General features: G+C 30.4%; 1 protein-coding gene and 1 long non-coding RNA gene across 6 annotated transcripts in view; one reads left to right on the forward strand and one right to left on the reverse strand.

The window, feature by feature from the left end:
* Window positions 1-13315, forward strand: part of LOC146754030 (uncharacterized) — a 100269-nt gene extending 86954 nt beyond the window's left edge. The window contains exon 2 of the long non-coding RNA XR_014939597.1: window positions 1523-13315. This is a non-coding gene — a long non-coding RNA (uncharacterized LOC146754030). The remainder of the gene's footprint in view (window positions 1-1522) is intronic.
* The window catches only part of LOC146754036 (putative COBW domain-containing protein 7), a 128185-nt gene that overhangs the window by 6408 nt on the left and 95661 nt on the right, over window positions 1-26116 (reverse strand). The gene's annotated exons all lie outside the window — the stretch shown is intronic.

Genomic DNA, 26116 nt, shown 5'->3' on the forward strand with positions numbered 1-26116 from the left:
TATAAAGGAATGGAAAGTATAAAGGAAGGGAAAGTATAAAAGAAAGGAAGCAAAGGTAAGTATAAAGGAAGGGAAAGGAGGGGAATAGAAAAGAAAGGAAAGGTAGATATAATGGAAAGGAAAGCAATGTATAAAGGAGAGTCAATATATGTAGAATTGTAAGGATAGGGAAGTATATAAAAAAGGAAAGGAAAGGTTAATTTAAAAAAAAAAAAGGAATGGATAGGAAGGTCTAAAGGAAAATGTTACAGAACAGAAAGGGAATGTAGGTATAATGCAAAGGGAAGGGAATTATAAAAGAAGGGAATATATAAAAGAAAGGAAAGCAAAGGTAAATATGAAAGTATAAATGAAAGGAAAGTCTAAGTTTAAAAATAGGAATTGAAATGAAAGTGTAAAGGAAAAGAAAGTATACAGAAAAGGAAAGGGAAAGTATAAAAGAAAGGAAAGCAAAGGTAAGTATATTGGAAAGGATCAGAAAGTATAAATGAAAGGAATGGGTAAGTTTAAAAATAGGAATGGAAAGGAAAGTATAAGGGAATGGAAAGTATAAAGGAAGGGAAAGTATAAAAGAAAGGAAGCAAAGGTAAGTATAAAGGAAGGGAAAGGAAGGGAATAGAAAAGAAAGGAAAGGTAGATATAATGGAAAGGAAAGCAATGTATAAAGGAAAATCAATGTATGTAGAATTGTAAGTATAGGGAAGTATATAAAAAAGGAACGGAAAGGTTAATTTAAAAAAAAAAAAGGAATGGAAAGGAAGGTCTAAAGGAAAATGTTACAGAACTGAAAGGGAATGTAGGTATAATGCAAAGGGAAGGGAATTATAAAAGAAGGGAATTTATAAAAGAAAGGAAAGCAAATGTAAGTATGAAAGGAAAGGAAAGGAAAGGAAAGGAAAGGAAAGGAAAGGAAAGGAAAGGAAAGGAAAGGAAAGGAAAGGAAAGGAAAGGAAAGGAAAGGAAAGGAAAGGAAAGGAAAGTATAAATGAAATTAGAGGCTAAGTTTAAAAATAGGAATTGAAATGAAAGTGTAAAGGAAAGAAAAGTATACAGAAAAGGAAAGTATAAAGGAAAGGAAAATATAAAGAAAAGGAAAGTATAAAGGAAGGGAAAGTATAAAAGAAAGGAAAGCAAAGGTAAGTATATTGGAAAGGATAAGAAAGTATAAATGAAAGGAATGGGTAAGTTTAAAAATAGGAATGGAAAAGAAAGTATAAGGGAATGGAAAGTATAAAGGAAGGGAAAGTATAAAAGAAAGGAAGCAAAGGTAAGGAAGGGAATAGAAAAGAAAGGAAAGGTAGATATAATGGAAAGGAAAGCAAAGTATAAAGGAAAGTCAATGTATGTAGAATTGTAAGGATAGGGAAGTATATAAAAAAGGAAAGGAAAGGTTAATTTAAAAAAAAAAAAAGGAATGGAAAGGAAGGTCTAAGGGAAAATGTTACAGAACAGAAAGGGAATGTAGGTATAATGCAAAGGGAAGGGAATTATAATAGAAGGGAATTTATAAAGGAAAGCAAAGGTAAGTATGAAAGGAAAGGAAAGGAGAAGCTAAGTTTAAAAGTAGGAATTGAAATGAAAGTGTAAAGGAAAGGAAAGTATACAGAAAAGGAAAGTATAAAGAAAAGGAAAGTATAAAGAAAAGGAAAGTATAAAGGAAGGGAAAGTATAAAAGAAAGGAAGCAAAGGTAAGTATGAAAGGAAAGGAAAGTATAAATGAAAGGAGAGGCTAAGTTTAAAAATAGGAATGGAAAGGAAAGTATAAGGGAATGGAAAGTATAAAGGAAGGGAAAGTATAAAAGAAAGGAAGCAAAGGTAAGTATAAAGGAAGGGAAAGGAAGGGAATAGAAAAGAAAGGAAAGGTAGATATAATGGAAAGGAAAGCAATGTATAAAGGAAAATCAATGTATGTAGAATTGTAAGGATAGGCAAGTATATAAAAAAGGAAAGGAAAGGTTAATTTAAAAAAAAAAAAGGCATGGAAAGGAAGGTCTAAAGGAAAATGTTACAGAACAGAAAGGGAATGTAGGTTAATGCAAAGGAAAGGGAATTATAAAAGAAGGGAATTTATAAAAGAAAGGAAAGCAAAGGTAAGTATGAAAGGAAAGGGAAGTATAAATGAAAGGAGAGGCTAAGTTTAAAAATAGGAATGGAAAGGAAAGTATAAGGGAATGGAAAGTATAAAGGAAGGGAAAGTATAAAAGAAAGGAAGCAAAGGTAAGTATAAAGGAAGGGAAAGGAAGGGAATAGAAAAGAAAGGAAAGGTAGATATAATGGAAAGGAAAGCAATGTATAAAGGAAAGTCAATGTATGTAGAATTGTAAGGATAGTGAAGTATATAAAAATGGAAAGGAAAGGTTAATTTAAAATAAAAAAGGAATGGAAAGAAAGGTCTAAAGGAAAATGTTACAGAACAGAAAGGGAATGTAGGTATAATGCAAAGGAAAGGGAATTATAAAAGAAGGGAATTTATAAAAGAAAGGAAAGCAAAGGTAAGTATGAAAGGAAAGGGAAGTATAAATGAAAGGAGAGGCTAAGTTTAAAAATAGGAATTGAAATGAAAGTGTAAAGGAAAGGAAAGTATACAGAAAAGTATAAAGGAAAGGAAAGTATAAAGAAAAGGAAAGTATAAAGAAAAGTAAAGTATAAAGGAATGGAAAGTATAAAGAAAAGGAAAGTATAAAGGAAGGGAAAGTATAAAAGAAAGGAAAGCAAAGGTAAGTATATTCTAAAGGATAAGAAAGTATAAATGAAAGGAATGGGTAATTATAAAATAGGAATGGAAAGGAAAGTATAAGGGAATGGAAAGTATAAAGGAAGGGAAAGTATAAAAGAAAGGAAGCAAAGGTAAGTATAAAGGAAGGGAAAGGAAGGGAATAGAAAAGAAAGGAAAGGTAGACATAATGGAAAGGAAAGCAATGTATAAAGGAAAGTCAATGTATGTAGAATTGTAAGGATAGGGAAGTATATAGAAAAGGAAAGGAAAGGTTAATTTTAAAAAAAAAAAGGAATGCAAAGGAAGGTCTAAAGGAAAATGTTACAGAACAGAAAGGGAATGTAGGTATAATGCAAAGGGAAGGGAATTATAAAAGAAGGGAATTTATAAAAGAAAGGAAAGCAAAGGTAAGTATGAAAGGAAAGGAAGGGAAAGTATAAATGAAAGGAGAGGCTAAGTTTAAAAATACGAATTGAAATGAAAGTGTAAAGGAAAGGAAAGTATACAGAAAAGGAAAGTATAAAGGAAAGGAAAGTATAAAGAAAAGGAAAGTATAAAGGAAGGGAAAGTATAAAAGAAAGGAAGCAAAGGTAAGTATAAAGGAAGGGAAAGGAAGGGAATAGAAAAGAAAGGAAAGGTAGATATAATGGAAAGGAAAGCAATGTATAAAAGAAAGTCAATGTATGTATAATTGTAAGGATAGGGAAGTATATAAAAAGGGAAAGGAAAGGTTAATTTAAAAAAAAAAAGGAATGGAAAGGAAGGTCTAAAGGAAAATGTTACAGAACAGAAAGGGAATGAAGGTATAATGCAAAGGGAAGGGAATTATAAAAGAAGGGAATTTATAAAAGATAGGAAAGCAAAGGTAAGTATGAAAGGAAAGGGAAGTATAAATGAAAGGAGAGGCTAAGTTTAAAAATAGGAATTGAAATGAAAGTGTAAAGGAAAGGAAAGTATACAGAAAAGTATAAAGGAAAGGAAAGTATAAAGAAAAGGAAAGTATAAAGGAAGGGAAAGTATAAAAGAAAGGAAAGCAAAGGTAAGTATATTGGAAAGGATAAGATAGTATAAAAGAAAGGAATGGGTAAGTTTAAAAATAGGAATGGAAAGGAAAGTATAAGGGAATGGAAAGTATAAAGGAAGGGAAAGTATAAAATAAAGGAAGCAAATGTAAGTATAAAGGAAGGGAAAGGAAGGGAATAGAAAAGAAAGGAAAGGTAGATATAATGGAAAGGAAAGCAATGTATAAAGGAAAGTCAATGTATGTAGAATTGTAAGGATAGGGAAGTATATAAAAAAGGAAAGGAAAGGTTAATTTAAAAAAAAAAAAAGGAATGGAAAGGAAGGTCTAAAGGAAAATGTTACAGAACAGAAAGGGAATGTAGGTATAATGCAAAGGGAAGGGAATTATAAAAGAAGGGAATTTATAAAAGAAAGGAAAGCAAAGGTAAGTATGAAAGGAAAGGAAAGCATAAATGAAAGGAGAGGCTAAGTTTAAAAATAGGAATTGAAATGAAATTGTAAAGGAAAGGAAAGTATACAGAAAAGGAAAGTATAAAGGAAAGGAAAGTATAAAGAAAAGGAAAGTATAAAGGAAGGGAAGTATAAAAGAAAGGAAAGCAAAGGTAAGTATATTGGAAAGGATAAGAAAGTATAAATGAAAGGAATGGGTAATTTTAAAAATAGGAATGGAAAGGAAAGTATAAGGGAATGGAAAGTATAAAGGAAGGGAAAGTATAAAATAAAGGAAGCAAAGGTAAGTATAAAGGAAGGGAAAGGAAGGGAATAGAAAAGAAAGGAAAGGTAGATATAATGGAAAGGAAAGCAAAGTATGAAGGAAAGTCAATGTATGTAGAATTGTAAGGATAGGGAAGTATATAAAAAAGGAAAGGAAAGGTTAATTTAAAAAAAAAAAAGGAATGGATAGGAAGGTCTAAAGGAAAATGTTACAGAACAGAAAGGGAATGTAGGTATAATGCAAAGGGAAGGGAATTATAAAAGAAGGGAATTTATAAAAGAAAGGAAAGCAAAGGTAAGTATGAAAGGAAAGGAAAGTATAAATGAAAGGAAGGCTAAGTTTAAAAATAGGAATTTAAATGAAAGTGTAAAGGAAATGAAAGTATACAGAAAAGGAAAGTATAAAGGAAAGGAAAGTATAAAGAAAAGGAAAGTATAAAGGAAGGGAAAGTATAAAGAAAATGAAAGTGTAAAGGAAGGGAAAGTATAAAAGAAAGCAAAGGTAAGTATATTGGAAAGGATAAGAAAGTATAAATGAAAGGAATGGGTAATTTTAAAAATAGGAATGGAAAGGAAAGTATAAGGGAATGGAAAGTATAAAGGAAGGGAAAGTATAAAATAAAGGAAGCAAAGGTAAGTATAAAGGAAGGGAAAGGAAGGGAATAGAAAAGAAAGGAAAGGTAGATATAATGGAAAGGAAAGCAAAGTATAAAGGAAAGTCAATGTATGTAGAATTGTAAGGATAGGGAAGTATATAAAAAAGGAAAGGAAAGGTCAATTTAAAAAAAAAAAAAAGGAATGGAAAGGAAGGTCTAAGGGAAAATGTTACAGAACAGAAAGGGAATGTAGGTATAATTCAAAGGGAAGGGAATTATAAAAGAAGGGAATTTATAAAAGAAAGGAAAGCAAAGGTAAGTATGAAAGGAAAGGAAAGTATAAATGAAAGGAGAGGCTAAGTTTAAAAATAGGAATTGAAATGAAAGTGTAAAGGAAAGGAAAGTATACAGAAAAGGAAAGTATAAAGGAAAGGAAAGTATAAATAAAAGGAAAGTATAAAGGAAGGGAAAGTATAAAAGAAAGGAAAGCAAAGGTAAGTATATTGGAAAGGATAAGAAAGTATAAATGAAAGGAATGGGTAAGTTGAAAAATAGGAATGGAAAGGAAAGTATAAGGGAATGGAAAGTATAAAGGAAGGGAAAGTATAAAAGAAAGGAAGCAAAGGTAAGTATAAAGGAAGGGAAAGGAAGGGAATAGAAAAGAAAGGAAAGGTAGATATAATGGAAAGGAAAGCAAAGTATGAAGGAAAGTCAATGTATGTAGAATTGTAAGGATAGGGAAGTATATAAGAAAGGAAAGGAAAGGTTAATTTAAAAAAAAAAAAGGAATGGATAGGAAGGTCTAAAGGAAAATGTTACAGAACAGAAAGGGAATGTAGGTATAATGCAAAGGGAAGGGAATTATAAAAGAAGGGAATTTATAAAGGAAAGGAAAGCAAAGGTAAGTATGAAAGGAAAGGAAAGGAAAGTATAAATGAAAGGAGAGGCTAAGTTTAAAAATAGGAATTGAAATGAAAGTGTAAAGGAAAGGAAAGTATACAGAAAAGTATAAAGGAAAGGAAAGTATAAAGAAAAGGAAAGTATAAAGGAAGGGAAAGTATAAAGAAAAGGAAAGTATAAAGGAAGGGAAAGTATAAAAGAAAGGAAAGCAAAGGTAAGTATATTGGAAAGGATAAGAAAGTATAAATGAAAGGAATGGGTAATTTTAAAAATAGGAATGGAAAGGAAAGTATAAGGGAATGGAAAGTATAAAGGAAGGGAAAGTATAAAATAAAGGAAGCAAAGGTAAGTATAAAGGAAGGGAAAGGAAGGGAATAGAAAAGAAAGGAAAGGTAGATATAATGGAAAGGAAAGCAAAGTATAAAGGAAAGTCAATGTATGTAGAATTGTAAGGATAGGGAAGTATATAAAAAAGGAAAGGAAAGGTTAATTTAAAAAAAAAAAAAGGAATGGAAAGGAAGGTCTAAGGGAAAATGTTACAGAACAGAAAGGGAATGTAGGTATAATTCAAAGGGAAGGGAATTATAAAAGAAGGGAATTTATAAAAGAAAGGAAAGCAAAGGTAAGTATGAAAGGAAAGGAAAGTATAAATGAAAGGAGAGGCTAAGTTTAAAAATAGGAATTGAAATGAAAGTGTAAAGGAAAGGAAAGTATACAGAAAAGGAAAGTATAAAGGAAAGGAAAGTATAAAGAAAAGGAAAGTAGAAAGGAAGGGAAAGTATAAAAGAAAGGAAAGCAAAGGTAAGTATATTGGAAAGGATAAGATAGTATAAAAGAAAGGAATGGGTAAGTTTAAAAATAGGAATGGAAAGGAAAGTATAAGGGAATGGAAAGTATAAAGGAAGGGAAAGTATAAAATAAAGGAAGCAAATGTAAGTATAAAGGAAGGGAAAGGAAGGGAATAGAAAAGAAAGGAAAGGTAGATATAATGGAAAGGAAAGCAATGTATAAAGGAAAGTCAATGTATGTAGAATTGTAAGGATAGGGAAGTATATAAAAAAGGAAAGGAAAGGTTAATTTAAAAAAAAAAAAAGGAATGGAAAGGAAGGTCTAAAGGAAAATGTTACAGAACAGAAAGGGAATGTAGGTATAATGCAAAGGGAAGGGAATTATAAAAGAAGGGAATTTATAAAAGAAAGGAAAGCAAAGGTAAGTATGAAAGGAAAGGAAAGCATAAATGAAAGGAGAGGCTAAGTTTAAAAATAGGAATTGAAATGAAATTGTAAAGGAAAGGAAAGTATACAGAAAAGGAAAGTATAAAGGAAAGGAAAGTATAAAGAAAAGGAAAGTATAAAGGAAGGGAAGTATAAAAGAAAGGAAAGCAAAGGTAAGTATATTGGAAAGGATAAGAAAGTATAAATGAAAGGAATGGGTAATTTTAAAAATAGGAATGGAAAGGAAAGTATAAGGGAATGGAAAGTATAAAGGAAGGGAAAGTATAAAATAAAGGAAGCAAAGGTAAGTATAAAGGAAGGGAAAGGAAGGGAATAGAAAAGAAAGGAAAGGTAGATATAATGGAAAGGAAAGCAAAGTATGAAGGAAAGTCAATGTATGTAGAATTGTAAGGATAGGGAAGTATATAAAAAAGGAAAGGAAAGGTTAATTTAAAAAAAAAAAAGGAATGGATAGGAAGGTCTAAAGGAAAATGTTACAGAACAGAAAGGGAATGTAGGTATAATGCAAAGGGAAGGGAATTATAAAAGAAGGGAATTTATAAAAGAAAGGAAAGCAAAGGTAAGTATGAAAGGAAAGGAAAGTATAAATGAAAGGAAGGCTAAGTTTAAAAATAGGAATTTAAATGAAAGTGTAAAGGAAATGAAAGTATACAGAAAAGGAAAGTATAAAGGAAAGGAAAGTATAAAGAAAAGGAAAGTATAAAGGAAGGGAAAGTATAAAGAAAATGAAAGTGTAAAGGAAGGGAAAGTATAAAAGAAAGGAAAGCAAAGGTAAGTATATTGGAAAGGATAAGAAAGTATAAATGAAAGGAATGGGTAATTTTAAAAATAGGAATGGAAAGGAAAGTATAAGGGAATGGAAAGTATAAAGGAAGGGAAAGTATAAAATAAAGGAAGCAAAGGTAAGTATAAAGGAAGGGAAAGGAAGGGAATAGAAAAGAAAGGAAAGGTAGATATAATGGAAAGGAAAGCAAAGTATAAAGGAAAGTCAATGTATGTAGAATTGTAAGGATAGGGAAGTATATAAAAAAGGAAAGGAAAGGTCAATTTAAAAAAAAAAAAAGGAATGGAAAGGAAGGTCTAAGGGAAAATGTTACAGAACAGAAAGGGAATGTAGGTATAATTCAAAGGGAAGGGAATTATAAAAGAAGGGAATTTATAAAAGAAAGGAAAGCAAAGGTAAGTATGAAAGGAAAGGAAAGTATAAATGAAAGGAAGGCTAAGTTTAAAAATAGGAATTGAAATGAAAGTGTAAAGGAAAGGAAAGTATACAGAAAAGGAAAGTATAAAGGAAAGGAAAGTATAAATAAAAGGAAAGTATAAAGGAAGGGAAAGTATAAAAGAAAGGAAAGCAAAGGTAAGTATATTGGAAAGGATAAGAAAGTATAAATGATAGGAATGGGTAAGTTTAAAAATAGGAATGGAAAGGAAAGTATAAGGGAATGGAAAGTATAAAGGAAGGGAAAGTATAAAAGAAAGGAAGCAAAGGTAAGTATAAAGGAAGGGAAAGGAAGGGAATAGAAAAGAAAGGAAAGGTAGATATAATGGAAAGGAAAGCAAAGTATGAAGGAAAGTCAATGTATGTAGAATTGTAAGGATAGGGAAGTATATAAGAAAGGAAAGGAAAGGTTAATTTAAAAAAAAAAAAGGAATGGATAGGAAGGTCTAAAGGAAAATGTTACAGAACAGAAAGGGAATGTAGGTATAATGCAAAGGGAAGGGAATTATAAAAGAAGGGAATTTATAAAAGAAAGGAAAGCAAAGGTAAGTATGAAAGGAAAGGAAAGTATAAATGAAAGGAAGGCTAAGTTTAAAAATAGGAATTTAAATGAAAGTGTAAAGGAAATGAAAGTATACAGAAAAGGAAAGTATAAAGGAAAGGAAAGTATACAGAAAAGGAAAGTATAAAGGAAAGGAAAGTATAAATAAAAGGAAAGTATAAAGGAAGGGAAAGTATAAAAGAAAGGAAAGCAAAGGTAAGTATATTGGAAAGGATAAGAAAGTATAAATGATAGGAATGGGTAAGTTTAAAAATAGGAATGGAAAGGAAAGTATAAGGGAATGGAAAGTATAAAGGAAGGGAAAGTATAAAAGAAAGGAAGCAAAGGTAAGTATAAAGGAAGGGAAAGGAAGGGAATAGAAAAGAAAGGAAAGGTAGATATAATGGAAAGGAAAGCAAAGTATGAAGGAAAGTCAATGTATGTAGAATTGTAAGGATAGGGAAGTATATAAGAAAGGAAAGGAAAGGTTAATTTAAAAAAAAAAAAGGAATGGATAGGAAGGTCTAAAGGAAAATGTTACAGAACAGAAAGGGAATGTAGGTATAATGCAAAGGGAAGGGAATTATAAAAGAAGGGAATTTATAAAAGAAAGGAAAGCAAAGGTAAGTATGAAAGGAAAGGAAAGGAAAGTATAAATGAAAGGAGAGGCTAAGTTTAAAAATAGGAATTGAAATGAAAGTGTAAAGGAAAGGAAAGTATACAGAAAAGTATAAAGGAAAGGAAAGTATAAAGAAAAGGAAAGTATAAAGGAAGGGAAAGTATAAAAGAAAGGAAAGCAAAGGTAAGTATATTGGAAAGGATAAGAAAGTATAAATGAAAGGAATGGGTAAGTTTAAAAATAGGAATGGAAAGGAAAGTATAAGGGAATGGAAAGTATAAAGGAAGGGAAAGTATAAAAGAAAGGAAGCAAAGGTAAGTATAAAGGAAGGGAAAGGAAGGGAATAGAAAAGAAAGGAAAGGTAGATATAATGGAAAGGAAAGCAATGTATAAAGGAAAGTCAATGTATGTAGAATTGTAAGGATAGGGAAGTATATAAAAATGGAAAGGAAAGGTTAATTTAAAATAAAAAAGGAATGGAAAGGAAGGTCTAAAGGAAAATGTTACAGAACAGAAAGGGAATGTAGGTATAATGCAAAGGGAAGGGAATTATAAAAGAAGGGAATTTATAAAAGAAAGGAAAGCAAAGGTAAGTATGAAAGGAAAGGAAAGTATAAATGAAAGGAAAGGCTAAGATTAAAAATAGGAATTTAAATGAAAGTGTAAAGGAAAGGAAAGTATACAGAAAAGGAAAGTATAAAGGAAAGGAAAGTATAAAGAAAAGGAAAGTATAAAGGAAGGGAAAGTATAAAAGAAAGGAAAGCAAAGGTAAGTATATTGGAAAGGATAAAAAAGTATAAATGAAAGGAATGGGTAAGTTTAAAAATAGGAATGGAAAGGAAAGTATAAGGGAATGGAAAGTATAAAGGAAGGGAAAGTATAAAAGAAAGGAAGCAAAGGTAAGTATAAAGGAAGGGAAAGGAAGGGAATAGAAAAGAAAGGAAAGGTAGATATAATGGAAAGGAAAGCAAAGTATGAAGGAAAGTCAATGTATGTAGAATTGTAAGGATAGGGAAGTATATAAAAAAGGAAAGGAAAGGTTAATTTAAAAAAAAAAAAGGAATGGAAAGGAAGGTCTAAAGGAAAATGTTACAGAACAAAAAGGGAAGGTAGGTATAATGCAAAGGGAAGGGAATTATTAAAGAAGGGAATTTATAAAAGATAGGAAAGCAAAGGTAAGTATGAAAGGAAAGGAAAGTATAAATGAAAGGAAAGTCTAAGTTTAAAAATAGGAATTGAAATGAAAGTGTAAATGAAAAGAAAGTATACAGAAAAGGAAAGGGAAAGTATAAAAGAAAGGAAAGCAAAGGTAAGTATATTGGAAAGGATAAGAAAGTATAAATGATAGGAATGGGTAAGTTTAAAAATAGGAATGGAAAGGAAAGTATAAGGGAATGGAAAGTATAAAGGAAGGGGAAGTATAAAAGAAAGGAAGCAAAGGTAAGTATAAAGGAAGGGAAAGGAAGGGAATAGAAAAGAAAGGAAAGGTAGATATAATGGAAAGGAAAGCAAAGTATGAAGGAAAGTCAATGTATGTAGAATTGTAAGGATAGGGAAGTATATAAAAAAGGAAAGGAAAGGTTAATTTAAAAAAAAAAAAAGGAATGGAAAGGAAGGTCTAAGGGAAAATGTTACAGAAGAGAAAGGGAATGTAGGTATAATGCAAAGGGAAGGGAATTATAAAAGAAGGGAATTTATAAAAGAAAGGAAAGCAAAGGTAAGTATGAAAGGAAAGGAAAGTATAAATGAAAGGAGAGGCTAAGTTTAAAAATAGGAATTGAAATGAAAGTGTAAAGGAAAGGAAAGTATACAGAAAAGGAAAGTATAAAGGAAAGGAAAGTATAAAGAAAAGGAAAGTATAAAGGAAGGGAAAGTATAAAGAAAAGGAAAGTATAAAGGAAGGGAAAGTATAAAAGAAAGGAAAGCAAAGGTAAGTATATTGGAAAGGATAAGAAAGTATAAATGAAAGGAATGGGTAATTTTAAAAATAGGAATGGAAAGGAAAGTATAAGGGAATGGAAAGTATAAAGGAAGGGAAAGTATAAAATAAAGGAAGCAAAGGTAAGTATAAAGGAAGGGAAAGGAAGGGAATAGAAAAGAAAGGAAAGGTAGATATAATGGAAAGGAAAGCAAAGTATAAAGGAAAGTCAATGTATGTAGAATTGTAAGGATAGGGAAGTATATAAAAAAGGAAAGGAAAGGTTAATTTAAAAAAAAAAAAAGGAATGGAAAGGAAGGTCTAAGGGAAAATGTTACAGAACAGAAAGGGAATGTAGGTATAATTCAAAGGGAAGGGAATTATAAAAGAAGGGAATTTATAAAAGAAAGGAAAGCAAAGGTAAGTATGAAAGGAAAGGAAAGTATAAATGAAAGGAGAGGCTACGTTTAAAAATAGGAATTGAAATGAAAGTGTAAAGGAAAGGAAAGTATACAGAAAAGGAAAGTATAAAGGAAAGGAAAGTATAAAGAAAAGGAAAGTATAAAGGAAGGGAAAGTTTAAAAGAAAGGAAAGCAAAGGTAAGTATATTGGAAAGGATAAGAAAGTATAAATGAAAGGAATGGGTAATTTTAAAAATAGGAATGGAAAGGAAAGTAGAAGGGAATGGAAAGTATAAAGGAAGGGAAAGTATAAAAGAAAGGAAGGAATGGTAAGTATAAAGGAAGGGAAAGGAAGGGAATAGAAAAGAAAGGAAAGGTAGATATAATGGAAAGGAAAGCAATGTATAAAGGAAAGTCAATGTATGTAGAATTGTAAGGATAGGGAAGTATATAAAAATGGAAAGGAAAGGTTAATTAAAAATAAAAAAGGAATGGAAAGGAAGGTCTAAAGGAAAATGTTACAGAACAGAAAGGGAATGTAGGTATAATGCAAAGGGAAGGGAATTATAAAAGAAGGGAATTTATAAAAGAAAGGAAAGCAAAGGTAAGTATGAAAGGAAAGGAAAGGAAAGTATAAATGAAAGGAAAGGCTAAGTTTAAAAATAGGAATTGAAATGAAAGTGTAAAGGAAAGGAAAGTATACAGAAAAGGAAAGTATAAAGGAAAGGAAAGTATAAAGAAAAGGAAAGTATAAAGGAAGGGAAAGTATAAAAGAAAGGAAAGCAAAGGTAAGTATATTGGAAAGGATAAGAAAGTATAAATGAAAGGAATGGGTAAGTTTAAAAATAGGAATGGAAAGGAAAGTATAAGGGAATGGAAAGTATAAAGGAAGGGAAAGTATAAAATAAAGGAAGCAAAGGTAAGTATAAAGGAAGGGAAAGGAAGGGAATAGAAAAGAAAGGAAAGGTAGATATAATGGAAAGGAAAGCAAAGTATAAAGGAAAGTCAATGTATGTAGAATTGTAAGGATAGGGAAGTATATAAAAAAGGAAAGGAAAGGTTAATTTAAAAAAAAAAAAAGGAATGGAAAGGAAGGTCTAAGGGAAAATGTTACAGAACAGAAAGGGAATGTAGGTATAATTCAAAGGGAAGGGAATTATAAAAGAAGGGAATTTATAAAAGAAAGGAAAGCAAAGGTAAGTATGAAAGGAAAGGAAAGTATAAATGAAAGGAGAGGCTAAGTTTAAAAATAGGAATTGAAATGAAAGTGTAAAGGAAAGGAAAGTATACAGAAAAGGAAAGTATAAAGGAAAGGAAAGTATAAAGAAAAGGAAAGTATAAAGGAAGGGAAAGTATAAAAGAAAGGAAAGCAAAGGTAAGTATATTGGAAAGGATAAGAAAGTATAAATGATAGGAATGGGTAAGTTTAAAAATAGGAATGGAAAGGAAAGTATAAGGGAATGGAAAGTATAAAGGAAGGGAAAGTATAAAAGAAAGGAAGCAAAGGTAAGTATAAAGGAAGGGAAAGGAAGGGAATAGAAAAGAAAGGAAAGGTAGATATAATGGAAAGGAAAGCAAAGTATGAAGGAAAGTCAATGTATGTAGAATTGTAAGGATAGGGAAGTATATAGGAAAGGAAAGGAAAGGTTAATTTAAAAAAAAAAAAGGAATGGATAGGAAGGTCTAAAGGAAAATGTTACAGAACAGAAAGGGAATGTAGGTATAATGCAAAGGGAAGGGAATTATAAAAGAAGGGAATTTATAAAAGAAAGGAAAGCAAAGGTAAGTATGAAAGGAAAGGAAAGGAAAGTATAAATGAAAGGAGAGGCTAAGTTTAAAAATAGGAATTGAAATGAAAGTGTAAAGGAAAGGAAAGTATACAGAAAAGTATAAAGGAAAGGAAAGTATAAAGAAAAGGAAAGTATAAAGGAAGGGAAAGTATAAAAGAAAGGAAAGCAAAGGTAAGTATATTGGAAAGGATAAGAAAGTATAAATGAAAGGAATGGGTAAGTTGAAAAATAGGAATGGAAAGGAAAGTAGAAGGGAATGGAAAGTATAAAGGAAGGGAAAGTATAAAAGAAAGGAAGCAAAGGTAAGTATAAAGGAAGGGAAAGGAAGGGAATAGAAAAGAAAGGAAAGGTAGATATAATGGAAAGGAAAGCAATGTATAAAGGAAAGTCAATGTATGTAGAATTGTAAGGATAGGGAAGTATATAAAAATGGAAAGGAAAGGTTAATTTAAAATAAAAAAGGAATGGAAAGGAAGGTCTAAAGGAAAATGTTACAGAACAGAAAGGGAATGTAGGTATAATGCAAAGGGAAGGGAATTATAAAAGAAGGGAATTTATAAAAGAAAGGAAAGCAAAGGTAAGTATGAAAGGAAAGGAAAGGAAAGTATAAATGAAAGGAAAGGCTAAGTTTAAAAATAGGAATTGAAATGAAAGTGTAAAGGAAAGGAAAGTATACAGAAAAGGAAAGTATAAAGGAAAGGAAAGTATAAAGAAAAGGAAAGTATAAAGGAAGGGAAAGTATAAAAGAAAGGAAAGCAAAGGTAAGTATATTGGAAAGGATAAGAAAGTATAAATGAAAGGAATGGGTAAGTTTAAAAATAGGAATGGAAAGGAAAGTATAAGGGAATGGAAAGTATAAAGGAAGGGAAAGTATAAAAGAAAGGAAGAAAAGGTAAGTATAAAGGAAGGGAAAGGAAAGGAATAGAAAAGAAAGGAAAGGTAGATATAATGGAAAGGAAAGCAAAGTATGAAGGAAAGTCAATGTATGTAGAATTGTAAGGATAGGGAAGTATATAAAAAAGGAAAGGTTAATTTAAAAAAAAAAAGGAATGGAAAGGAAGGTCTAAAGGAAAATGTTACAGAACAAAAAGGGAAGGTAGGTATAATGCAAAGGGAAGGGAATTATTAAAGAAGGGAATTTATAAAAGATAGGAAAGCAAAGGTAAGTATGAAAGGAAAGGAAAGTATAAATGAAAGGAAAGTCTAAGTTTAAAAATAGGAATTGAAATGAAAGTGTAAATGAAAAGAAAGTATACAGAAAAGGAAAGGGAAAGTATAAAAGAAAGGAAAGCAAAGGTAAGTATATTGGAAAGGATAAGAAAGTATAAATGATAGGAATGGGTAAGTTTAAAAATAGGAATGGAAAGGAAAGTATAAGGGAATGGAAAGTATAAAGGAAGGGAAAGTATAAAAGAAAGGAAGCAAAGGTAAGTATAAAGGAAGGGAAAGGAAGGGAATAGAAAAGAAAGGAAAGGTAGATATAATGGAAAGGAAAGCAAAGTATGAAGGAAAGTCAATGTATGTAGAATTGTAAGGATAGGGAAGTATATAAAAAAGGAAAGGAAAGGTTAATTTAAAAAAAAAAAAAGGAATGGAAAGGAAGGTCTAAGGGAAAATGTTACAGAACAGAAAGGGAATGTAGGTATAATGCAAAGGGAAGGGAATTATAAAAGAAGGGAATTTATAAAAGAAAGGAAAGCAAAGGTAAGTATGAAAGGAAAGGAAAGGAAAGTATAAATGAAAGGAAGGCTAAGTTTAAAAATAGGAATTTAAATGAAAGTGTAAAGGAAATGAAAGTATACAGAAAAGGAAAGTATAAAGAAAAGGAAAGTATAAAGAAAAGGAAAGTATAAAGGAAGGGAAAGTATAAAGAAAAGGAAAGTATAAAGGAAGGGAAAGTATAAAAGAAAGGAAAGCAAAGGTAAGTATATTGGAAAGGATAAGAAAGTATAAATGAAAGGAATGGGTAATTTTAAAAATAGGAATGGAAAGGAAAGTAGAAGGGAATGGAAAGTATAAAGGAAGGGAAAGTATAAAATAAAGGAAGCAAAGGTAAGTATAAAGGAAGGGAAAGGAAGGGAATAGAAAAGAAAGGAAAGGTAGATATAATGGAAAGGAAAGCAAAGTATAAAGGAAAGTCAATGTATGTAGAATTGTACGGATAGGGAAGTATATAAAAAAGGAAAGGAAAGGTTAATTTAAAAAAAAAAAAAGGAATGGAAAGGAAGGTCTAAGGGAAAATGTTACAGAACAGAAAGGGAATGTAGGTATAATTCAAAGGGAAGGGAATTATAAAAGAAGGGAATTTATAAAAGAAAGGAAAGCAAAGGTAAGTATGAAAGGAAAGGAAAGTATAAATGAAAGGAGAGGCTACGTTTAAAAATAGGAATTGAAATGAAAGTGTAAAGGAAAGGAAAGTATACAGAAAAGGAAAGTATAAAGGAAAGGAAAGTATAAAGAAAAGAAAAGTATAAAGGAAGGGAAAGTTTAAAAGAAAGGAAAGCAAAGGTAAGTATATTGGAAAGGATAAGAAAGTATAAATGATAGGAATGGGTAATTTTAAAAATAGGAATGGAAAGGAAAGTAGAAGGGAATGGAAAGTATAAAGGAAGGGAAAGTATAAAAGAAAGGAAGGAATGGTAAGTATAAAGGAAGGGAAAGGAAGGGAATAGAAAAGAAAGGAAAGGTAGATATAATGGAAAGGAAAGCAATGTATAAAGGAAAGTCAATGTATGTAGAATTGTAAGGATAGGGAAGTATATAAAAATGGAAAGGAAAGGTTAATTTAAAATAAAAAAGGAATGGAAAGGAAGGTCTAAAGGAAAATGTTACAGAACAGAAAGGGAATGTAGGTATAATGCAAAGGGAAGGGAATTATAAAAGAAGGGAATTTATAAAAGAAAGGAAAGCAAAGGTAAGTATGAAAGGAAAGGAAAGGAAAGTATAAATGAAAGGAAAGGCTAAGTTTAAAAATAGGAATTGAAATGAAAGTGTAAAAGAAAGGAAAGTATACAGAAAAGGAAAGTATAAAGGAAAGGAAAGTATAAAGAAAAGGAAAGTATAAAGGAAGGGAAAGTATAAAAGAAAGGAAAGCAAAGGTAAGTATATTGGAAAGGATAAGAAAGTATAAATGAAAGGAATGGGTAAGTTTAAAAATAGGAATGGAAAGGAAAGTATAAGGGAATGGAAAGTATAAAGGAAGGGAAAGTATAAAATAAAGGAAGCAAAGGTAAGTATAAAGGAAGGGAAAGGAAGGGAATAGAAAAGAAAGGAAAGGTAGATATAATGGAAAGGAAAGCAAAGTATAAAGGAAAGTCAATGTATGTAGAATTGTAAGGATAGGGAAGTATATAAAAAAGGAAAGGAAAGGTTAATTTAAAAAAAAAAAAAGGAATGGAAAGGAAGGTCTAAGGGAAAATGTTACAGAACAGAAAGGGAATGTAGGTATAATTCAAAGGGAAGGGAATTATAAAAGAAGGGAATTTATAAAAGAAAGGAAAGCAAAGGTAAGTATGAAAGGAAAGGAAAGTATAAATGAAAGGAGAGGCTAAGTTTAAAAATAGGAATTGAAATGAAAGTGTAAAGGAAAGGAAAGTATACAGAAAAGGAAAGTATAAAGGAAAGGAAAGTATAAAGAAAAGGAAAGTATAAAGGAAGGGAAAGTATAAAAGAAAGGAAAGCAAAGGTAAGTATATTGGAAAGGATAAGAAAGTATAAATGATAGGAATGGGTAAGTTTAAAAATAGGAATGGAAAGGAAAGTATAAGGGAATGGAAAGTATAAAGGAAGGGAAAGTATAAAAGAAAGGAAGCAAAGGTAAGTATAAAGGAAGGGAAAGGAAGGGAATAGAAAAGAAAGGAAAGGTAGATATAATGGAAAGGAAAGCAAAGTATGAAGGAAAGTCAATGTATGTAGAATTGTAAGGATAGGGAAGTATATAGGAAAGGAAAGGAAAGGTTAATTTAAAAAAAAAAAAGGAATGGATAGGAAGGTCTAAAGGAAAATGTTACAGAACAGAAAGGGAATGTAGGTATAATGCAAAGGGAAGGGAATTATAAAAGAAGGGAATTTATAAAAGAAAGGAAAGCAAAGGTAAGTATGAAAGGAAAGGAAAGGAAAGTATAAATGAAAGGAGAGGCTAAGTTTAAAAATAGGAATTGAAATGAAAGTGTAAAGGAAAGGAAAGTATACAGAAAAGTATAAAGGAAAGGAAAGTATAAAGAAAAGGAAAGTATAAAGGAAGGGAAAGTATAAAAGAAAGGAAAGCAAAGGTAAGTATATTGGAAAGGATAAGAAAGTATAAATGAAAGGAATGGGTAAGTTGAAAAATAGGAATGGAAAGGAAAGTATAAGGGAATGGAAAGTATAAAGGAAGGGAAAGTATAAAAGAAAGGAAGCAAAGGTAAGTATAAAGGAAGGGAAAGGAAGGGAATAGAAAAGAAAGGAAAGGTAGATATAATGGAAAGGAAAGCAATGTATAAAGGAAAGTCAATGTATGTAGAATTGTAAGGATAGGGAAGTATATAAAAATGGAAAGGAAAGGTTAATTTAAAATAAAAAAGGAATGGAAAGGAAGGTCTAAAGGAAAATGTTACAGAACAGAAAGGGAATGTAGGTATAATGCAAAGGGAAGGGAATTATAAAAGAAGGGAATTTATAAAAGAAAGGAAAGCAAAGGTAAGTATGAAAGGAAAGGAAAGGAAAGTATAAATGAAAGGAAAGGCTAAGTTTAAAAATAGGAATTGAAATGAAAGTGTAAAGGAAAGGAAAGTATACAGAAAAGGAAAGTATAAAGGAAAGGAAAGTATAAAGAAAAGGAAAGTATAAAGGAAGGGAAAGTATAAAAGAAAGGAAAGCAAAGGTAAGTATATTGGAAAGGATAAGAAAGTATAAATGAAAGGAATGGGTAAGTTTAAAAATAGGAATGGAAAGGAAAGTATAAGGGAATGGAAAGTATAAAGGAAGGGAAAGTATAAAAGAAAGGAAGCAAAGGTAAGTATAAAGGAAGGGAAAGGAAAGGAATAGAAAAGAAAGGAAAGGTAGATATAATGGAAAGGAAAGCAAAGTATGAAGGAAAGTCAATGTATGTAGAATTGTAAGGATAGGGAAGTATATAAAAAAGGTAAGGTTAATTTAAAAAAAAAAAGGAATGGAAAGGAAGGTCTAAAGGAAAATGTTACAGAACAAAAAGGGAAGGTAGGTATAATGCAAAGGGAAGGGAATTATTAAAGAAGGGAATTTATAAAAGATAGGAAAGCAAAGGTAAGTATGAAAGGAAAGGAAAGTATAAATGAAAGGAAAGTCTAAGTTTAAAAATAGGAATTGAAATGAAAGTGTAAATGAAAAGAAAGTATACAGAAAAGGAAAGGGAAAGTATAAAAGAAAGGAAAGCAAAGGTAAGTATATTGGAAAGGATAAGAAAGTATAAATGATAGGAATGGGTAAGTTTAAAAATAGGAATGGAAAGGAAAGTATAAGGGAATGGAAAGTATAAAGGAAGGGAAAGTATAAAATAAAGGAAGCAAAGGTAAGTATAAAGGAAGGGAAAGGAAGGGAATAGAAAAGAAAGGAAAGGTAGATATAATGGAAAGGAAAGCAAAGTATGAAGGAAAGTCAATGTATGTAGAATTGTAAGGATAGGGAAGTATATAAAAAAGGAAAGGAAAGGTTAATTTAAAAAAAAAAAAAGGAATGGAAAGGAAGGTCTAAGGGAAAATGTTACAGAACAGAAAGGGAATGTAGGTATAATGCAAAGGGAAGGGAATTATAAAAGAAGGGAATTTATAAAAGAAAGGAAAGCAAAGGTAAGTATGAAAGGAAAGGAAAGGAAAGTATAAATGAAAGGAAGGCTAAGTTTAAAAATAGGAATTTAAATGAAAGTGTAAAGGAAATGAAAGTATACAGAAAAGGAAAGTATAAAGAAAAGGAAAGTATAAAGAAAAGGAAAGTATAAAGGAAGGGAAAGTATAAAGAAAAGGAAAGTATAAAGGAAGGGAAAGTATAAAAGAAAGGAAAGCAAAGGTAAGTATATTGGAAAGGATAAGAAAGTATAAATGAAAGGAATGGGTAATTTTAAAAATAGGAATGGAAAGGAAAGTAGAAGGGAATGGAAAGTATAAAGGAAGGGAAAGTATAAAATAAAGGAAGCAAAGGTAAGTATAAAGGAAGGGAAAGGAAGGGAATAGAAAAGAAAGGAAAGGTAGATATAATGGAAAGGAAAGCAAAGTATAAAGGAAAGTCAATGTATGTAGAATTGTACGGATAGGGAAGTATATAAAAAAGGAAAGGAAAGGTTAATTTAAAAAAAAAAAAAGGAATGGAAAGGAAGGTCTAAGGGAAAATGTTACAGAACAGAAAGGGAATGTAGGTATAATTCAAAGGGAAGGGAATTATAAAAGAAGGGAATTTATAAAAGAAAGGAAAGCAAAGGTAAGTATGAAAGGAAAGGAAAGTATAAATGAAAGGAGAGGCTAAGTTTAAAAATAGGAATTGAAATGAAAGTGTAAAGGAAAGGAAAGTATACAGAAAAGGAAAGTATAAAGGAAAGGAAAGTATAAAGAAAAGGAAAGTATAAAGGAAGGGAAAGTATAAAAGAAAGGAAAGCAAAGGTAAGTATATTGGAAAGGATAAGAAAGTATAAATGAAAGGAATGGGTAAGTTTAAAAATAGGAATGGAAAGGAAAGTAGAAGGGAATGGAAAGTATAAAGGAAGGGAAAGTATAAAAGAAAGGAAGCAAAGGTAAGTATAAAGGAAGGGAAAGGAAGGGAATAGAAAAGAAAGGAAAGGTAGATATAATGGAAAGGAAAGCAATGTATAAAGGAAAGTCAATGTATGTAGAATTGTAAGGATAGGGAAGTATATAAAAATGGAAAGGAAAGGTTAATTTAAAATAAAAAAGGAATGGAAAGGAAGGTCTAAAGGAAAATGTTACAGAACAGAAAGGGAATGTAGGTATAATGCAAAGGGAAGGGAATTATAAAAGAAGGGAATTTATAAAAGAAAGGAAAGCAAAGGTAAGTATGAAAGGAAAGGAAAGGAAAGTATAAATGAAAGGAAAGGCTAAGTTTAAAAATAGGAATTGAAATGAAAGTGTAAAGGAAAGGAAAGTATACAGAAAAGGAAAGTATAAAGGAAAGGAAAGTATAAAGAAAAGGAAAGTATAAAGGAAGGGAAAGTATAAAAGAAAGGAAAGCAAAGGTAAGTATATTGGAAAGGATAAGAAAGTATAAATGAAAGGAATGGGTAAGTTTAAAAATAGGAATGGAAAGGAAAGTATAAGGGAATGGAAAGTATAAAGGAAGGGAAAGTATAAAATAAAGGAAGCAAAGGTAAGTATAAAGGAAGGGAAAGGAAGGGAATAGAAAAGAAAGGAAAGGTAGATATAATGGAAAGGAAAGCAAAGTATAAAGGAAAGTCAATGTATGTAGAATTGTAAGGATAGGGAAGTATATAAAAAAGGAAAGGAAAGGTTAATTTAAAAAAAAAAAAAGGAATGGAAAGGAAGGTCTAAGCGAAAATGTTACAGAACAGAAAGGGAATGTAGGTATAATTCAAAGGGAAGGGAATTATAAAAGAAGGGAATTTATAAAAGAAAGGAAAGCAAAGGTAAGTATGAAAGGAAAGGAAAGTATAAATGAAAGGAGAGGCTAAGTTTAAAAATAGGAATTGAAATGAAAGTGTAAAGGAAAGGAAAGTATACAGAAAAGGAAAGTATAAAGGAAAGGAAAGTATAAAGAAAAGGAAAGTATAAAGGAAGGGAAAGTATAAAAGAAAGGAAAGCAAAGGTAAGTATATTGGAAAGGATAAGAAAGTATAAATGATAGGAATGGGTAAGTTTAAAAATAGGAATGGAAAGGAAAGTATAAGGGAATGGAAAGTATAAAGGAAGGGAAAGTATAAAAGAAAGGAAGCAAAGGTAAGTATAAAGGAAGGGAAAGGAAGGGAATAGAAAAGAAAGGAAAGGTAGATATAATGGAAAGGAAAGCAAAGTATGAAGGAAAGTCAATGTATGTAGAATTGTAAGGATAGGGAAGTATATAAGAAAGGAAAGGAAAAGTTAATTTAAAAAAAAAAAAGGAATGGATAGGAAGGTCTAAAGGAAAATGTTACAGAACAGAAAGGGAATGTAGGTATAATGCAAAGGGAAGGGAATTATAAAAGAAGGGAATTTTTAAAAGAAAGGAAAGCAAAGGTAAGTATGAAAGGAATAGAAAGGAAAGTATAAATGAAAGGAGAGGCTAAGTTTAAAAATAGGAATTGAAATGAAAGTGTAAAGGAAAGGAAAGTATACAGAAAAGTATAAAGGAAAGGAAAGTATAAAGAAAAGGAAAGTATAAAGGAAGGGAAAGTATAAAAGAAAGGAAAGCAAAGGTAAGTATATTGGAAAGGATAAGAAAGTATAAATGAAAGGAATGGGTAAGTTTAAAAATAGGAATGGAAAGGAAAGTATAAGGGAATGGAAAGTATAAAGGAAGGGAAAGTATAAAAGAAAGGAAGCAAAGGTAAGTATAAAGGAAGGGAAAGGAAGGGAATAGAAAAGATAGGAAAGGTAGATATAATGGAAAGGAAAGCAATGTATAAAGGAAAATCAATGTATGTAGAATTGTAAGGATAGGGAAGTATATAAAAAAGGAAAGGAAAGGTTAATTTAAAAAAAAAAAAGGAATGCAAAGGAAGGTCTAAAGGAAAATGTTACAGAACAGAAAGGGAATGTAGGTATAATGCAAAGGGAAGGGAATTATAAAAGAAGGGAATTTAGAAAAGAAAGGAAAGCAAAGGTAAGTATGAACGGAAAGTATAAATGAAAGGAAAGGCTAAGTTTAAAAATAGGAATTGAAATGAAAGTGTAAAGGAAAGGAAAGTATACAGAAAAGGAAAGTATAAAGGAATGGAAAGTATAAAGAAAAGGAAAGTATAAAGGAAGGGAAAGTATAAAAGAAAGGAAAGCAAAGGTAAGTATATTGGAAAGGATAAGAAAGTATAAATGAAAGGAATGGGTAAGTTTAAAAATAGGAATGGAAAGGAAAGTATAAGGGAATGGAAAGTATAAAGGAAGGGAAAGTATAAAATAAAGGAAGCAAAGGTAAGTATAAAGGAAGGGAAAGGAAGGGAATAGAAAAGAAAGGAAAGGTAGATATAATGGAAAGGAAAGCAAAGTATGAAGGAAAGTCAATGTATGTAGAATTGTAAGGATAGGGAAGTATATAAAAAAGGAAAGGAAAGGTTAATTTAAAAAAAAAAAGGAATGGATAGGAAGGTCTAAGCGAAAATGTTACAGAACAGAAAGGGAATGTAGGTATAATGCAAAGGGAAGGGAATTATAAAAGAAGGGAATTTATAAAAGAAAGGAAAGCAAAGGTAAGTATGAAAGGAAAGGAAAGTATAAATGAAAGGAAGGCTAAGTTTAAAAATAGGAATTTAAATGAAAGTGTAAAGGAAATGAAAGTATACAGAAAAGGAAAGTATAAAGGAAAGGAAAGTATAAAGAAAAGGAAAGTATAAAGGAAGGGAAAGTATAAAGAAAATGAAAGTGTAAAGGAAGGGAAAGTATAAAAGAAAGGAAAGCAAAGGTAAGTATATTGGAAAGGATAAGAAAGTATAAATGAAAGGAATGGGTAATTTTAAAAATAGGAATGGAAAGGAAAGTATAAGGGAATGGAAAGTATAAAGGAAGGGAAAGTATAAAATAAAGGAAGCAAAGGTAAGTATAAAGGAAGGGAAAGGAAGGGAATAGAAAAGAAAGGAAAGGTAGATATAATGGAAAGGAAAGCAAAGTATAAAGGAAAGTCAATGTATGTAGAATTGTAAGGATAGGGAAGTATATAAAAAAGGAAAGGAAAGGTCAATTTAAAAAAAAAAAAAGGAATGGAAAGGAAGGTCTAAGGGAAAATGTTACAGAACAGAAAGGGAATGTAGGTATAATTCAAAGGGAAGGGAATTATAAAAGAATGGAATTTATAAAAGAAAGGAAAGCAAAGGTAAGTATGAAAGGAAAGGAAAGTATAAATGAAAGGAAAGGCTAAGTTTAAAAATAGGAATTTAAATGAAAGTGTAAAGGAAAGGAAAGTATACAGAAAAGGAAAGTATAAAGGAAAGGAAAGTATAAAGAAAAGGAAAGTATAAAGGAAGGGAAAGTATAAAAGAAAGGAAAGCAAAGGTAAGTATATTGGAAAGGATAAGAAAGTATAAATGATAGGAATGGGTAAGTTTAAAAATAGGAATGGAAAGGAAAGTATAAGGGAATGGAAAGTATAAAGGAAGGGAAAGTATAAAAGAAAGGAAGCAAAGGTAAGTATAAAGGAAGGGAAAGGAAGGGAATAGAAAAGAAAGGAAAGGTAGATATAATGGAAAGGAAAGCAAAGTATGAAGGAAAGTCAATGTATGTAGAATTGTAAGGATAGGGAAGTATATAAAAAAGGAAAGGAAAGGTTAATTTAAAAAAAAAAAAAGGAATGGAAAGGAAGGTCTAAGGGAAAATGTTACAGAACAGAAAGGGAATGTAGGTATAATGCAAAGGGAAGGGAATTATAAAAGAAGGGAATTTATAAAAGAAAGGAAAGCAAAGGTAAGTATGAATGGAAAGGAAAGGAAAGTATAAATGAAAGGAAGGCTAAGTTTAAAAATAGGAATTTAAATGAAAGTGTAAAGGAAATGAAAGTATACAGAAAAGGAAAGTATAAAGGAAAGGAAAGTATAAAGAAAAGGAAAGTATAAAGGAAGGGAAAGTATAAAGAAAAGGAAAGTATAAAGGAAGGGAAAGTATAAAAGAAAGGAAAGCAAAGGTAAGTATATTGGAAAGGATAAGAAAGTATAAATGAAAGGAATGGGTAATTTTAAAAATAGGAATGGAAAGGAAAGTATAAGGGAATGGAAAGTATAAAGGAAGGGAAAGTATAAAATAAAGGAAGCAAAGGTAAGTATAAAGGAAGGGAAAGGAAGGGAATAGAAAAGAAAGGAAAGGTAGATATAATGGAAAGGAAAGCAAAGTATAAAGGAAAGTCAATGTATGTAGAATTGTAAGGATAGGGAAGTATATAAAAAAGGAAAGGAAAGGTTAATTTAAAAAAAAAAAAAGGAATGGAAAGGAAGGTCTAAGGGAAAATGTTACAGAACAGAAAGGGAATGTAGGTATAATTCAAAGGGAAGGGAATTATAAAAGAAGGGAATTTATAAAAGAAAGGAAAGCAAAGGTAAGTATGAAAGGAAAGGAAAGTATAAATGAAAGGAGAGGCTAAGTTTAAAAATAGGAATTGAAATGAAAGTGTAAAGGAAAGGAAAGTATACAGAAAAGGAAAGTATAAAGGAAAGGAAAGTATAAAGAAAAGGAAAGTATAAAGGAAGGGAAAGTATAAAAGAAAGGAAAGCAAAGGTAAGTATATTGGAAAGGATAAGAAAGTATAAATGAAAGGAATGGGTAAGTTTAAAAATAGGAATGGAAAGGAAAGTATAAGGGAATGGAAAGTATAAAGGAAGGGAAAGTATAAAGTAAAGGAAGCAAAGGTAAGTATAAAGGAAGGGAAAGGAAGGGAATAGAAAAGAAAGGAAAGGTAGATATAATGGAAAGGAAAGCAAAGTATGAAGGAAAGTCAATGTATGTAGAATTGTAAGGATAGGGAAGTATATAAAAAAGGAAAGGAAAGGTTAATTTTAAAAAAAAAAAAGGAATGGAAAGGAAGGTCTAAGGGAAAATGTTACAGAACAGAAAGGGAATGTAGGTATAATTCAAAGGGAAGGGAATTATAAAAGAAGGGAATTTATAAAAGAAAGGAAAGCAAAGGTAAGTATGAAAGGAAAGGAAAGTATAAATGAAAGGAGAGGCTAAGTTTAAAAATAGGAATTGAAATGAAAGTGTAAAGGAAAGGAAAGTATACAGAAAAGGAAAGTATAAAGGAAAGGAAAGTATAAATAAAAGGAAAGTATAAAGGAAGGGAAAGTATAAAAGAAAGGAAAGCAAAGGTAAGTATATTGGAAAGGATAAGAAAGTATAAATGATAGGAATGGGTAAGTTTAAAAATAGGAATGGAAAGGAAAGTATAAGGGAATGGAAAGTATAAAGGAAGGGAAAGTATAAAAGAAAGGAAGCAAAGGTAAGTATAAAGGAAGGGAAAGGAAGGGAATAGAAAAGAAAGGAAAGGTAGATATAATGGAAAGGAAAGCAAAGTATGAAGGAAAGTCAATGTATGTAGAATTGTAAGGATAGGGAAGTATATAAGAAAGGAAAGGAAAGGTTAATTTAAAAAAAAAAAAGGAATGGATAGGACGGTCTAAAGGAAAATGTTACAGAACAGAAAGGGAATGTAGGTATAATGCAAAGGGAAAGGAATTATAAAAGAAGGGAATTTTTAAAAGAAAGGAAAGCAAAGGTAAGTATGAAAGGAATAGAAAGGAAAGTATAAATGAAAGGAGAGGCTAAGTTTAAAAATAGGAATTGAAATGAAAGTGTA

Source organism: Coturnix japonica, chromosome Z (genome assembly GCF_054131305.1).
Source record: "Coturnix japonica strain WE chromosome Z, WE-NBRP24, whole genome shotgun sequence".
Lineage (NCBI taxonomy): Eukaryota > Metazoa > Chordata > Aves > Galliformes > Phasianidae > Coturnix > Coturnix japonica.